Consider the following 14,802-nt stretch of genomic DNA (forward strand, 5'->3'; position numbering starts at 1 on the left):
GACAAGAAATGAACAGTCTTTATTTTCCTTGATTTTTTTTTTTTTTTTTTTTCAGGATAGGGCAATTTTGCAGAGTCCAAGTTATCATAACCATGGAAAACATGAAAAACAAGAAAGGCTTCCTCTAGGACCATCATTTTGTTTGTCCGTTCTAAGCTACTGTAGAAACATGGCGGACTCTGTGGCAGAAGACCTACTCCCACCGCAGATACAAAGGGTTCATTCGAATGAAACGAAAACAACAATTCTTATTTTCAGGTGATTATACAGTTATTAAAAACATAATTATGCATGTTAGATTACATTTCTGCCAGTTGATCCCCCCTAAACCCCCCAAATTGGACCTTTAAAGGGAGAATTCGACATTTTGGGAAATGTGTTTATTCACTTTGTTGCAGAGACTTTGATGTGAAGATACCACTCTCATGTCTGTCCATTCGGTATGAAGCTGGAGCCAACAGGCAATTAGCTCAGATTATCATAAATACTGGAAGCAAGGGGAAACAGGTAGCCTGGCTCTGTCCAAAGGTACAAAATAATCTGCCTTCCAGCTCCTCGAAAGCTCACTAATTAACATGTTTTCTCTCATTTGTTTGAGCACAGTAAAATCCAATATGGAAAAATGAGTACAAGTTGCAATGGGGACTTATTTGCTGGAATTACAACACTTCTTGGCCGGGCCAGTGACTTGCACAACTTGTCAAATGTAGGTATTTGTACATATAAAACACATAAAATACCTTTGGACAGAGCCAAGCCACCTGTTTCCCTCTGCATCCAGTCTTTATGCTGAGCAAAGCTAAGCTAATTGCCTGCTGGCTCCAGCTTCATATTTACATAAATGTGGAACTTCAACCCTGTTTCAAACAAGTCGGGACAGCAGCAACAAAGAGCAACCGGGAAAGCTGTGGAATGCTCCACAGGTAAACAGGTTGATTGGAAACAGGTGATAGTATCATGATTGGCTATCTTCGAAAGGCTCAGTCTTATACGTGGACTCAGGGACACTTTGTCAAACTGTTAAACACAGTTCAATTGAAAATGATGGCATTCTGTTTTTATTTTGCTTTTCCACAGCGTCCAAACTTTTCTGGAATCAAAATGCAGCAATAGTGAATTGAGAAGGTAATTTTAAAGATGTTTTTCTGCTATCTGAAGGCTGCATTATCTGCAGAAAACACCAAACTGCTGACTGGACATTTTACGAAGTGAAGAACTTTAAGCATGCATGTTTGACCCGGATGCTTCTCCTCCACTCTGTGTTCATATAAACCCACTGCAGTAGGTGGAGAAGTGTGTGTTTGGACTGAACTTCTTTCAGTATGTTTAGGAGTGATTGAGTACAAACTGCTGGGCTTCTGTATTGCTCACCGTCAGCATTCTCGCCTGACTTAACAGTTTATTTGTCATCTCATTGACAGCTCTGATCATTGTCAAAGGTCAGCAGTCTATCATATTACATTATATCTCCCCCCTCCCTTGTATTGACACAAGTGGTTTGGAAAAGTGGGGGTGTTGGGGGGGGGCTGGCGTCTTGTTTGCATTGTATCTCATAATGGAGTGCAGTTGAAATATTTGCATTTTTCACTCTGCGCCGGCCAAGCAGACAGTTAGTCACTGGAGATGTGAACTAATGATAAAATGACACAGAGAGACGCAATGATGTGCAAAAACAATGAAGACAGGGGAGACTGGGGTGTGGAGAAGTGCACGAGTCTGTTCTTGTTTGCCTTTCTGGCTTAGGATGCATTTGGCTAAAATCCTCCTGCTTCTGTGTTTGCAGAGACACACACGCTGATGCACAGAGGAAAGACTTTCTGGAAATATTCCACAACCGTTTGTGCACATATCTGTCTCTACGTGTCCCTTTGTGCCCACCTGTCAACTGTGTTTTGCCTCTTTCCATTTCCCAGCCGCTCCCTCTCTGTATTTACTATATTTTGCATGTCAGCTTTCTCTCCTTCCTTGTCTCTCTCCTTCCTCCCTCGTTTCCTTTCCCCCTCGCGCCGGCCCGGCACAGTAAAACACGGCGATGATAATGAGCGCTCGTTGGTATTCCCAGGACGCCTGCTCCTCTTCTATGCTACCGCGCTCTGCCTTGCTTCCTCTCTGACATTTATGTTTTCAATTAGGAACTCCGCTGACGAGCCCCGAGCCCCTCCAACCTTAACCTCTGCTTTTTTAGAAGGGGAAAAAAAAAAAGCTGAAAAAGAAGAAAAAAATATATGAACGGGAACACCTCCTGGGAATTTCTGCAAAATGTTGTGAGAAACATGCAGGTGATGGTGGCAGTGGATACTCTGCATTGAAAGCAGTGTGGATCTCTCCTGCTGAAACACATTTTACATGGCACATCTTCTGCAAAATGACTCTGACATTCACACCAATTGGGGTAAATACAGACCACGAGCTCCCTGTCGATTTTCCTTTTTTTCTTCTCGTGGTGCAGGCTTGATCTGCTCTGCGTTTCCGACTCTTTACATAACGTTGTGTACTGCACTGTAAATGTTTGTTTTGGGGCTCGGCAGTGGTCAATCCTCTTCCGCTGTCAGTTTGAGAGCTAAGAAATTTTTCCTCAGGAGTTCTGTAATCTACTCCGAGTCATGCCGTGTGTGTGACGGACTCCCCCCTGTTTTCACTTGCTTATCCAGCAGTCAATATGCGTTTACAAGTGTGCCTTTCTCACTGTCACACATGCGTTTCTCCTCCTCTCCTTCGTTTCATGCTGCGTAGAGGTGAAGTGATGACGACTGAAAGGAAGAAGAAGGTGGAGAGAGGGCTGGATGACTATTTGACTTTCCCGTCTTGTCCCCCTGTCTTCAGGCATGGATGGGGGTGTCGGGTTGAGCCTGCAATTAAGATTCTGCTCAGCCAGCCTACTCCAATGGCTCAATGGGGCGCGAATAAGCAAGCCCACTGGTGATAAATGGCCCACATCGCTGTCCATGTCCTTCCAATATAACCTGGACATTAATTACACCAATTGGTATTGCACTGTCATCAATATCCATCTGCGCTGCAGCCCATATTCAAGAGAGTGTGAATGTTTGCGTGAATTTGTTGAATGCATCAGTCAGATAGTGAAGTGCTTGCAGTGCACAGGGGCACAGTGGAATGATTTCATCTTTGAAGCAAACTTTGCCAATAAAATGCACTTAGCTTGTTTGAAAGGGTGAGAGTTCAATACTGATATGCACAGTGAGTTTTCACTGTGACCATTTGCTTTAAAGACACTGCCCTCCCATTTAGTGCCTCTCAAGCACCTTGCCAACATGATTATGGGTTTTCGCAACTTGTCTAGACTGTCCTAGTCTGCATTATCGCTTGTGGGTGTCTGTATATTTTCCCCGTGTTCAAGCCATTTAGTTTCTCGGCAGTAACAAAAACACAGAGTGCAAACATGAAACTTCCATAAACTTAAACAAGTTTAGTTTAGGTGAGCCATCGTGGTGAGGGCGAAGTCTTTAGTTATATTTGTTAGAGTTATACTGGTAGTACCAGCCGTCAATCAGATGGCATCAGACGGGAGAAACAACAGTGAGCAATCTGTAAGAAAATACTCCTGGAGGACAGGGTGGCTTTATGATGCTCTCAGCAGCCATGATTCATAATCAGTGGCTTCACTGCTGGCGAAACCTGCAGGGGGTTTAGGCCTATTACCTTATTACCTGAGTGTTTGTTTCTAAAACTTGTGAAATTAAATATATGTTAATAAATTGCACAGACACTCTGGGAAATAGCTTTGAAAAAAAAAATGTATATACATATGAAAGAAGGACCAATTGTACAGAGGTGAAAAGTTATTCAGTAGATTCACTTATATATTGTACTAAAGTATGAGTTTGAAGTACTTTTTTTAAGATACTACTTTGTAGTTTCTGCTACTTCACTTTTTACTGCACTACATTTATCAGACAGTGTTAGTTGCTATAGTTTTAGATTGCTTGCTCAGAGCAAGAAGACGCACTGGAAAGACTGAAACAGTCAGCGGATGGAGGAGGTCGAGGTTGGTGGATGTGTCCAACTCTGGATTTTCACCCATGAGACTGGGTTTTGTGAAACCAAAAGTCAACACTCACTTACTTTAACTGAGGTACAGAAGTTAACTTACGTGACAAAATGGCAGTATTTGACCACCTGGTGATGACGGGTCGTTTTCAGAATAAGCTTTTACATAAAAACATATTAAATGTTAAAGATTGAACCAGTGGCTAACAAGCTTTTCAGATTGTGACCCCTTACAAAAAGCATGTAGCTGGGGCCCCTTGTTACATCGCAGATGTCCTTGAGTTATTACCTGTTCCACCAAAGTGCTTCTTAAATGGTTCTACTTGACTAACTGTTGAGAGGTCAGAGTGTCCTGTATATCACCCAAAAGCAAAGATTCGAGGAAAGTCCAAAAATACATCCAAATTTATGTTGCTGAACGTTTGTTGTTATTATTTCCTGCCGCATAAATCATCTCACAACCCCCCAGATTTATTTGGCAATCCTTTGGAGGGGATCCAACCACTGGCCTAAAGTACCTGACTACATATAAAGTAGTGAGAACTATCATAGGTGATTCTGATGCATCAGTATAATAAGGCATTATATAATGATCAGTCACAGAGGCCCTTTTCTGGAGAACAAGTAGAACATTTTCACACCCAATTCAACTAAAACTGACCTCAAATAGTGTGCAATCCAGTATTTGCTAATTAGAAATTTACCCATTCATCTACTGCAGTACAGTATAGGCGGTGGAGGGTGAAAAGAGTGCAACTAGCTAAAGTGACTTTGGTTCGAAACTCAGACCATCTGGCCTGTCACTTAACCTGCACCTTTATGTTTGCTCCTTGTCCCACGAACCTTTACTGTACCAGCGCTGTCGTCCTTTCTTAATTAGCAGAAGTAGATTTCAAGATGGAGTTATGTTTGGCATTGGAGTTATGGGGCCAGGTACGACTGACTGGAAACTTTTGGGAAGCATATGGTGAGCAAGGCCGATGCCATTCTAAAGTCTTTGGGTTGTTTACTTATGGAGGGCAAGCTGAGCTGATGCCTTTTGCATTCAGACTTCAAGGCTAGAGTCAAATAGATAATTTATTGGGTAAATAAATGCATCAGAAGATGTTTTTTTTTTTTTTTCATTCCTGTGTTAATACTTCATTAAAATTGTCTAATTTTATGACTTGATGATTTTCCCTTTGGTGTGTGTGCTGTTATATCCTGTGTATCTGGTAAATCTAAATCTAATTTCCAAACCTGTCTGCAAATCACATTTCTCCGATTGGACAATTAATTTCTGGATTGAAATGAAACTGAAAATGTCAGCTGCATGTCTTGACTTTTGCTCTGTGTGGTTGTGGTTGTAGAGATTTGGGAATGGGGATAGTGAGGTATTTAGAGCTAATTGGTTTTGGTGATTGGATTCTGCAAACATGCAGGCAATTTGGTGGAGATGAATGTGAGTAGATTTTGCCAGATGTGACATAAAAAAATGTCATTTCACTTGCTTTTAATAGCTGATGAGCGGATGCCACTGTAGTTTTACTTTTGATTGATTAGTATCTTCAGAGTCTACTTTACCTCTCAAGTTGACCAAAGTCAGGCAGAGCAAGCTAATCAGCAAGCTCTGAGCCCAGAGAGCTGTGAAATGTGTGTGTACTACATCATGCATTTTGTGGTCTGCCAAGAGGCCATTTGTCAAGATTTATGCATGACAGAAATGCACACAAAAGCACGAGCTCGACAAACTGCTAATCAGCGCTAATAAGGTTTCGGAGTTATGAGTCGTCAAGATCAAGGAAAACACAATCCACCGACATCATCAAATTTCATGGGCTGGGATGGCGAAAAGAAACTTTGGGAGCAGTCATTAAACACCGAAAGTCATCAAAGAGGGCAGATGTTTGTCAAATAGAGGCAAAAAGGTCTAACCACTTTTGTTTCCACACGTCAAATACGGCCTCTATTGAAACTGCCAACGTGTTTATGGAGTGTTTGAACATCCAACAAGCACGGCAGATTAAAAACATCTGCATGAATTTATAATTTACCTCCCACCACAACTCAAACATTCAGCCTGATGCTTAAAAATGCAAAGCTATTTTTGTATTAAAGCAGGTGCCTCATTTCATAGAAACAGAAGCATGCTATCAGCAACATATGGACATGGAGATAAATGGAGTTTGCTTTTTTAGCCATGCCAGTGGCAGGGTTTTATGGATGGTAACGTTGGTCTATTGGTCAGTTGGTCACTTTGGTCAAGACAAAAATAGTTCAACAACTATTGGATGGATTTCCAGGCTTTGTCCAGGCTTTCAAAGTCCCCAGAGGATAATCCGAACGTTTTTGATGATCCCCTGATTTTTTATTTAACCCCAAGAACAGGACAATGAAATATTTCAAAATCTGACTTTGCACACACAACATCTACACTTTTCTTTCTCCCAAAGGATGAATTTTGATGAAAGTTAGCATACTAACCTAAGATGGTGAAGATATTTAATATTACACCTGCTGCACATCATCATGTTAACACTGTCCTTGTGGGCGGAACCACTGGCATAGCTGTCGAGTCTGAAGGCGGGTCATGCTAGAAAAGAACCGTTTGGTGCAATGCATTGTCCGACCACGAGAAAAGTGAAAGTGAAAGGCTGGTCCTCGTACAGACGGGGGGAGATTACATATATCTGTGGATAACAGAGCTAATTTTCTGTCCCTCCTCGACGGTTTTCATCGTGTTTGCCTTGTTTTTACACACGTGACAAGCAGCTCTGACCGGGTAGACTGACGCCATTAGTCTTGTTTTTCTGCTCAGTCCAGTGTTGTTGATGGTCCCTCATTAGAAAGCACTACTCTGTGAGCTCATCTTTTTAGTGAATTTCCTGTTTGGATGTTTTTGAGAGCACAGCTTGGGATGGAAGTAATCATGTAATTCTGCTCCTCAATATGACCTTCAAAAAGATAAACATGAAAGCATATCTACTTTTGTCTCATGCACAAACACACAGATCCTCTCGCTCCTCTTTCTCGAGCTGCCCCCACACCTCAGAGGTCACTGAAATTAGGCCCGTGGACAGAAATATCTCCTTTTGTCCGAGCAGCAGTTTGTCTTCTAAACTATATTTATGAGATCTCATTATTTTCATTTCCTATCCTGTCACTTAGTATTAGGTTTCTTCCGTTCAGTGCACACAGGAATAGCTCCAGTCTTGATACGAAGCCAGGGTCCCCTGAAAGAGATGCATTTCAATAACAAAGGGATATATCACTAAGGATTGGCGGTTTAGTACCGTAAAATATCATTGATTTTGCTCAAATGCTTCAATCTTTTTACTGTGCCGGGATGTACTCTGCTAAACTGGAATGGAAATCAACATAAAATGGGCCACTTATTACAAGCGGGATGGGTCTCTTTTTTAGTCCCTCCCTCATAATATTGCAAATGAAATTACAAACCGTTGTGTTCCCCAGCACCATGAAAAAATGGAAATGCACAGCGTTAATTCATGCATGAAAGCACTGTTGGTGCTGTTGAAAAATTCCACTGATTCCAGACGCCGGAATCCACCATGGTATTATTCATTAAGACAAGTGAAACGTTGGGAGTCTGCAAGTGTATCTCAAAACAGGGCCAACCATATGTTTAGTGTCAATATGACTTCACGGTTGCCCATGTGGAAAATAGCTGCGGGCCACAGAACGCACACTTGCACAGCGCTGTGTTTAGATAAATAATCTTGAACTGTGAAATACGAAATAGGAAACGAGAGCCATGTCTAAAAATAATTTCCATCTCGCTTTTTAATTGTGACAGAGAGGAAAATAAATGGTTGATTATGAAGAACTCAGGTCTGTTTTTGGGAGAGGGAAGAGTCGTCTGATTGTTTCCAATGCCCTTGGTGATTCTCCAAGGACTGGCCTGGCATGAAATTGGCAGAAGCAGGGACCGGAGCAAGGAGAGGAGAAGAAAGCAAGAAAATAATGTGCAAGCGAGAACAGATATAACTGTGGGTAAAATGTCCAAGAGTAAAGGAATGGTGTGCAAGAGAGCTGAAATGATGAAAAGACCCCGAAAAAGGAGGAGGATAATTTGAGGTCTGCTGGGTTTCCTCCCAGCCATATACACTCCAGAAACTTTGTGTTAAAAAAAACTCAAAGTTCAACACGAATGACCAGGAGCCTTTAGCAAGAGTCAGGCACGGTAACGCTTCTCATTAGTGGGAGGGTTCGCGCCAAACATACAGCACATACACTCTGGTGAGATTAAGAATGTGTTGAACATTAATACTTTTACCCCCAGTTCTTTAAAGATAATTCTGTTATTCCCATAGTTTGGTCATGATTTATATCTCATAACATGATTGGGCTCTGCATGTTAAAGGAGTACTCAATAGACTCCTTTACATGAAGGTTAAATTCCACCGGCCGCATTGTGTCGGCAACACACATGACAGAGCTGATCGACAACTCATGCAATTCCACCCAGCACTGACAATTGCTGACAATAATAATAATAATAATAAATTAAAATGAGCTGAGAAACATGAACAGTCAAGTGATCAAACAGCTTCCAAATTTATTTGGAGGAGGAAAAGACGGCTGTCAAAATCATTCATCAGCATTTACAGACTGATTCCTGGATTCACTTTGATGTATCATACTTATTGTGGTGGTGTGCATAATAAATTGGTGGATGAGAGAATCGGGCTAACCTGTTCAGAGTCAATCTTACTTCTTCTTTGTTGCCCTGTTGGGCTTTGTTGTGTTGCCAGATCTCAACGATTATTTTGGCATCAAAGTTGTGATAAAGTTTAACTTTAATCTCTGGATTTGTCTCATGAAACTCCAAAAACACTCACTTCACTGCGATTACTTTACTCCAAGTCATATTTTACTTCAAGTTTTATGATACACATGCTTTTATCCCATGAAATGTGGCTTTGTTTTCTTATCTATAAGAGTGGTTTTGGGTTGTCGTCATCTCTTTTCCAATCATGAGAATAATTATCAACAATCAATACTATTGGACCTTTAAAGCACCACCCCACTGACAAGGATCATCCTCTCTCTCTGTTCCCACTCCCAGGAGACCCCATGCCACTGTGTGCCTGGGTTCCACATGGCCTCCCTCGCGGCTCCCTGCTGCTTTTATGGATCAGTTTCATTAGCCACCTAGCTTGAACAGTCCCAGAGGAAAGCCTGAGGGCCGCACTGTTTACTAAATGTGCCTTTTACTGCACATCATCCTTGTAAAAGATGCAAAAACCTCCATTTAGGAAAAGGGAGCTAAACGAGAACGTGCTAATTGGATTGGCATTTCACAAAAGGCAGATTTGACTTCATGCTAATGTGATTGTGCTTTTTTCTCTCTCTCTCTGCTCAGAGACCAGAATGAGGTGGGTGAGATTCGAAAAGAAAGAAAGCAAGCATGCGGTTTGTGTTGGGAAGAGTTTTAAAGAGCCTTTTTTCCCTTAAAACAGATGTGCTTACTTTTCAAAACACTGGCCTGGTCTTTTGGTTCGGGCTGTTTTTTTAAAAGCGTCTTTTAAAAGCATTTCAAAAACACTCTCCTGAGTTAAGAGGAAAAATACAGTGATATATACTGGCATGTATATACTGTCCTACGGATCAGCCTACTCACTCTTCTTCAAATTAAATGTCTGTGCAAGATGTTGTTGTTGCTCAAAATGATAATAATCTCACTTTATATGTGTTGAATTCACTCAAACCTCATGCATCTAGTTTATTCTGTCAGAGTGAATGAACGAATGAACTTTTTTGTCCTTGCTTCGCTAATCCAAAGCGACTATTTTGGTAAACATTCATAGCACTCATAACACTAATATGGAGTATTTCAGCATGATGATCTGATCCCCTTGCGGAGTTCATCTCATCTCTGCCTGATTCGTATAAAACCCTCCACTGCCCTTCAATTCTATTGGACTAATCAGCCTTATCAGTTGTTTGAGTCTTGAGCACTACCCAATTACAACCTCAGTGGATCTTAAGATGCTGACGAGTGTGAGGGTATTACTGTCCAATCACATCGCCGGCACTGACACTCCGCGTCGCACTCATCGACCCGGCCTCCTAATCCTGCTCCGCGAGTCAGTCTGAGATGCAGATGGAGTTGATTCCAAGTGTCTTCATTTGTTTTTTCTGCAGTGGCTGGTGCATAAACCAAGGCTCGCTCTCCCTTTCTCTCTCCCCTGATGATTAAGACTGATCCTCCGGCAGGCCACACCAAAGCTAAATTAATCATCCCAGAAATGGGTTACATGTCAATTTTGTGGTGATAAGTGTTGAGCTGGATAATGGTTGTCACGCTATGTTGGATGAGGGGGAAACAGAGAAGGTAAGGGATGACTTTTCTGCTGATGCAACCAATATGGATTTCAATGGTATGGATTATGCACTGTGCTATTTATCTCAAAGAATATGGCAAGGTTTTTTTTTTTTTTTTAATGCTCTGAAGAAAAAAGAAAAAGAAGTTTTGTCAGGCAGGTCGTTCAATGAGCTACATAACAGCCTGGTAATATGAAAAATAAAATGTGTATTTCAACTGGTTCTTTGCATCTGAATCTCAACCCGAGCAGGAGGGGAAATGTGGTTTTGCACATAAACAACCCCAAAAGGAAAGTGAGGGCGAGAGAGTTGTTTTCATCTTGTAGTAAACAAAACATTCCCCTGCGGGGTGAAATCTCCTCGAACATCTGGCTCCATTATAGGCCCCTGTCCAGTCTGCACTCGCTGTAGAAGCTAATTAGAAGGAGAGAGCAGATGAGGGGAAAGAGCGAGGGCAGAGAGAGGAAGACCCAAGATAGAGCTCCAGATTTTTTGGCCAGTAATACACGACCCACATTTTCTTTAAATCCACTCAAATATATCTCTGAGGCTTCATACAAGCTACAAGGCAACAGATGAGAGAAAAGTGAGTAAAGAGTATAGGTCTGCCCCCGTCTTGTGCTTTGATGTTTTTGCTGTTTCGTAAGTGGTTCAGTCACTGGCTATCAGAAATGATCTCAACAATTTCTTGCTATTTTTGATGTTGTTTCACCAAAACTGTGGCACGCCTCCAATTCTGAACTGCCCACAGTCAAACCAAACCTCTCTGACACTGTTAATCTTATCAACACGTTACTTTAAAAAATAAAAAATAAAAATCACATTAACCTCTGCTTTTCATGTCTGTGTGCCGCAATTTCAGCCATGCTATTGGCGCGGCTTGTTGGATGGAGATGCTGTTTGGTCACTTGGTCGGCCCACCCCTTTGCTCCAGACTGAAATATATAACATGTTAATAATAACAACTGACAGCTATTGAGCACGTCATATGTTGTACAGATGGTAGCCCCTGAAGGCAAATTTGTAATTTGTGTTTTCGGCTTTTGACTTGACTCACTTTTTGATTGCTATGCAATATTATAAAGTCATTCCTGGAGCCCAGGCAAGCCTCAGTGGTCCCTTCACTTATGATGTGAGGTTCGTGAATGAGTCGGCTCCATGAGTGGCCTCCTGTAGGTGAACAATGGGAGCCGGCTCCTTTCTGACATCTTAAGTTGAACCAGACAGGTTCATAGGATGACTCTATGACATATTTTTGTTAAATACAACCTAGAAATGTCGCACTTGTAATAACATTCAGACCAAAGCATAGTGAAACTTTTGTGCCGCATTGGTCGCCAACATACCAAAACAGCTGGCATGTTGGTTCAATAATACTAGTAATAATTAATAATAGTAGTAATAATTCCATAATAAGCTTTATCTATGTAGCAACAACATGGAGAATAAAGCCTACTTGATAATGACAGTAGATGGATGGAAGAAAGATAAATAGACTAAAGAGAATACATAAGATGGAAAGAAAATCCACTGGATAATAGTCATAAAATAAAGTACATAGAATTGCATAAAATCAAGTAAAATGTAAGGTTTTTTTCTACATTAAAGTTTTAGACGAAGCACAAGATGTAAGATGATGATATTCTGCAAAATGTAAGGTTTAGACTAATTACAATGAATAACTGGAGTGATGTATGAGCACACGTGCCAATCACAGGTCAAAACATTTGCTAAATGTGGCTGAATTCCAAAAGCCAGAAGTGGTACCAAATGAAGAGCCGTGTGGGAGCCAGAAGAACCGGCTCTTATTGCTGAGCTGAGCCAAATGATCTGGCTCATAAAAAGAGCCAGAATTCCCATTACTACCCCTGACTTCCTCGAGTGCCGCCATGAGGTTCTCATTTGTGGATTCTCAAGAACTTTTGGATTGGATGGACATTCACATTCATGGCACAATTAATTGGAGTAATTGTGTTGATTCTCTGGGATTCACCGGGTCAAAACACAAAACTTTGGTTTGAGACCAAATATCTGCTAGAATGAAGAGTAAGCATGGTAATAAAGGTAAGATTTTGATCAATGGTAAACATTATACCTGCTAATAATCAGCATGGTATCATGCCCAAGTATAGCCTCACAGAGGCACTAGCATGGCTACACTCAAAGTATAGCCAACTACTCAATCTTATTGATAAAACTCATAAAAAAGGGCCGAGGTAAGCCTGCTGCTCATCCATCAAGTCTTAAGGAACGAGTGAAAATCTTCACTTTTGATCACTGAGCCAGAGTCAAAAATCATTTCATTGCACAGAAGTTTCAACCTTGAAGAGAACTCAGTGGGTTTACGGAGCAAAACCCAAAAACTGCCGCACCTGTCATCACACCATTTTAAACAAGTTTGCTCGAAGCATCTGTGGTACCCCATCTGTCCTTCCTGACGCGCGGGATACGGCAGCAGAAGAGCCAACAAATGCAGATCTCAAGTGCACACCGGCACTGTGAGGCTACATAATGAGCGCCCACAGGTCAAGCGCAAACAGGAAGAGAGACAGTATGTGACTGGACAGGTATGAAAATATTCAACTCAGCAGAATGTGTGTGTGTGTGTGTGTGTGTGTGTGAGGTGAGGGGTGGAGTGGGGTATGCATTCAGGTCTATTCTCTACTTCGTCTAGCTCATAGATTGGTTCTTCCAAAGCACTGAACCCAGAGATGGCTCAGAAAAGAAATGAATCATCAGTCATCAAACACTGGAGGAGAGAGAAAAACCTGCTGAATGATCGGGGCTTCAACCATGACACCTTTCAACAAAACGTCTCCGTGCTGAATACATGCTCCATTTACCGACACTGAGCGTGAGCAACAAAGGCAGGTGACCGTGCAAACAGAGACAATTGTCATCCGCGATACGTGTCAGGCGTGTGTGTCATATGCACATATAACAGCAATGCCATGAGCTTCACAACAACATGTAAACGTATGCCAACACACAGAGGACATATGATGGACCTCTCCCCTGTTCAGGATGGAATTCCTCAAGCTGAAATGTTGTGAGGCGTGAGGGTTCGGTCGTGGGGCGCGTCCCCTCTTGGGTCCCTTCTGATAAGGATGCAGCCCCAGTGGACCAAAAGTGCACACGAACACTCAAGCGAGCAACCAACGCTGTCTTAATTGACAACAACGTGCCAGAGATTTGCTCTCCTTTGAACGGGCCTCTGACAGAACCACGGGCCGCTCCCACCGAGGAGCACGGGAGCGCGTCGCCACACATTTCCGCCTCATGCCTCTTTGGAAATACTTCAGGAGAGGATGTTAGAAACCAATCTCTCCCCAAAGCCCTCATGACAAGCGGAGATTGCTGACGCATACGCTTTGATAGTTGGATGTGACAGAGCCCTCTCCAGCAGAAGCTGCAGGAAAGAGAGCGCGCTGTTGAGCAGCTCACCAAATCAGCTCCTCTCTGCTCATATCGCTCTGGAAAGCTCCACAATTTACCTTGTAAGCAGAACAGCGGTGCGCATGTGTGCTCTGCACATTCTGCACCACGGCATCATGAAATCCTGAAAACACCAGCCTGCACCTCTTACATTTCAGACTGACCTGTACTTGGTAAAATTGAGCCATTTGCCTGCAACTGTGCTCCCCCTGTTGCGGGTGACTGGCCAGGGGGGGGCAGCTGAGTCATTTTCGGACCTTCCACACAGACGAGGGACACCAGAATACACAATATATCAGCCTTTCATGTCGCTGACAAAAATCTCTGGATGTTGGTGCAAAAGTAAATTGGTGTGAAGTGCTTTCTCTTCACTTTTGAGGAGTTGAGTCCAAAATCTAATATTCCATTAACTTGAAAGTCACCCCCCTCCAGCCAGCATGTCAGCAAGTAATGTGACAAATCTAGGCTGATCCCAAGAGTGGGGAGATATTGGCTCAAAAGTGAAGGTATACACGACTTTAAAATAGCAACCACTGTGTTAGCATTAAATATTTAACATTTCACAGATAAGTGGATGCCACTAAAACGCTGTCGCAATATGAGAAAAGCCAAAGCGGTCCAATTATTCTGAAAGTAAAGCAAAAGGATCTGTTGTGACAGCTAACTTTGGCAATCACTGGTGGTCAGCATTGTGAAATTAACTGCTTAAATTTGTGAGAATATATTTGATGAATTAAGAGCACCTGTGCGATGTAATTTTCCGTCTTTAATTTATGGAAATAGTCATTAACAAAGGCACTCAGGTGAGAACAGTCTTAAAGCTTTTCTTACATAGAATATGTATGAAGCAGTCATCCAATTAGCTCAACCTGGGTTCAGGCAAGAATGGGAAGTAAAATTTAGACGTGCAAATGTATACATCAGCATCAGGAGGCGCGTGTGATTGAAGGGATTCAGATGTGGAGGTGCGAAGTTGAAAATGAATGATGTGACGACCCTTCCTGGTGGCGCCGTTACGACACGCCAGAGAAC

This window comes from Chaetodon auriga, chromosome 24, assembly GCF_051107435.1.
Source record: "Chaetodon auriga isolate fChaAug3 chromosome 24, fChaAug3.hap1, whole genome shotgun sequence".
NCBI classification, from domain to species: domain Eukaryota; kingdom Metazoa; phylum Chordata; class Actinopteri; order Chaetodontiformes; family Chaetodontidae; genus Chaetodon; species Chaetodon auriga.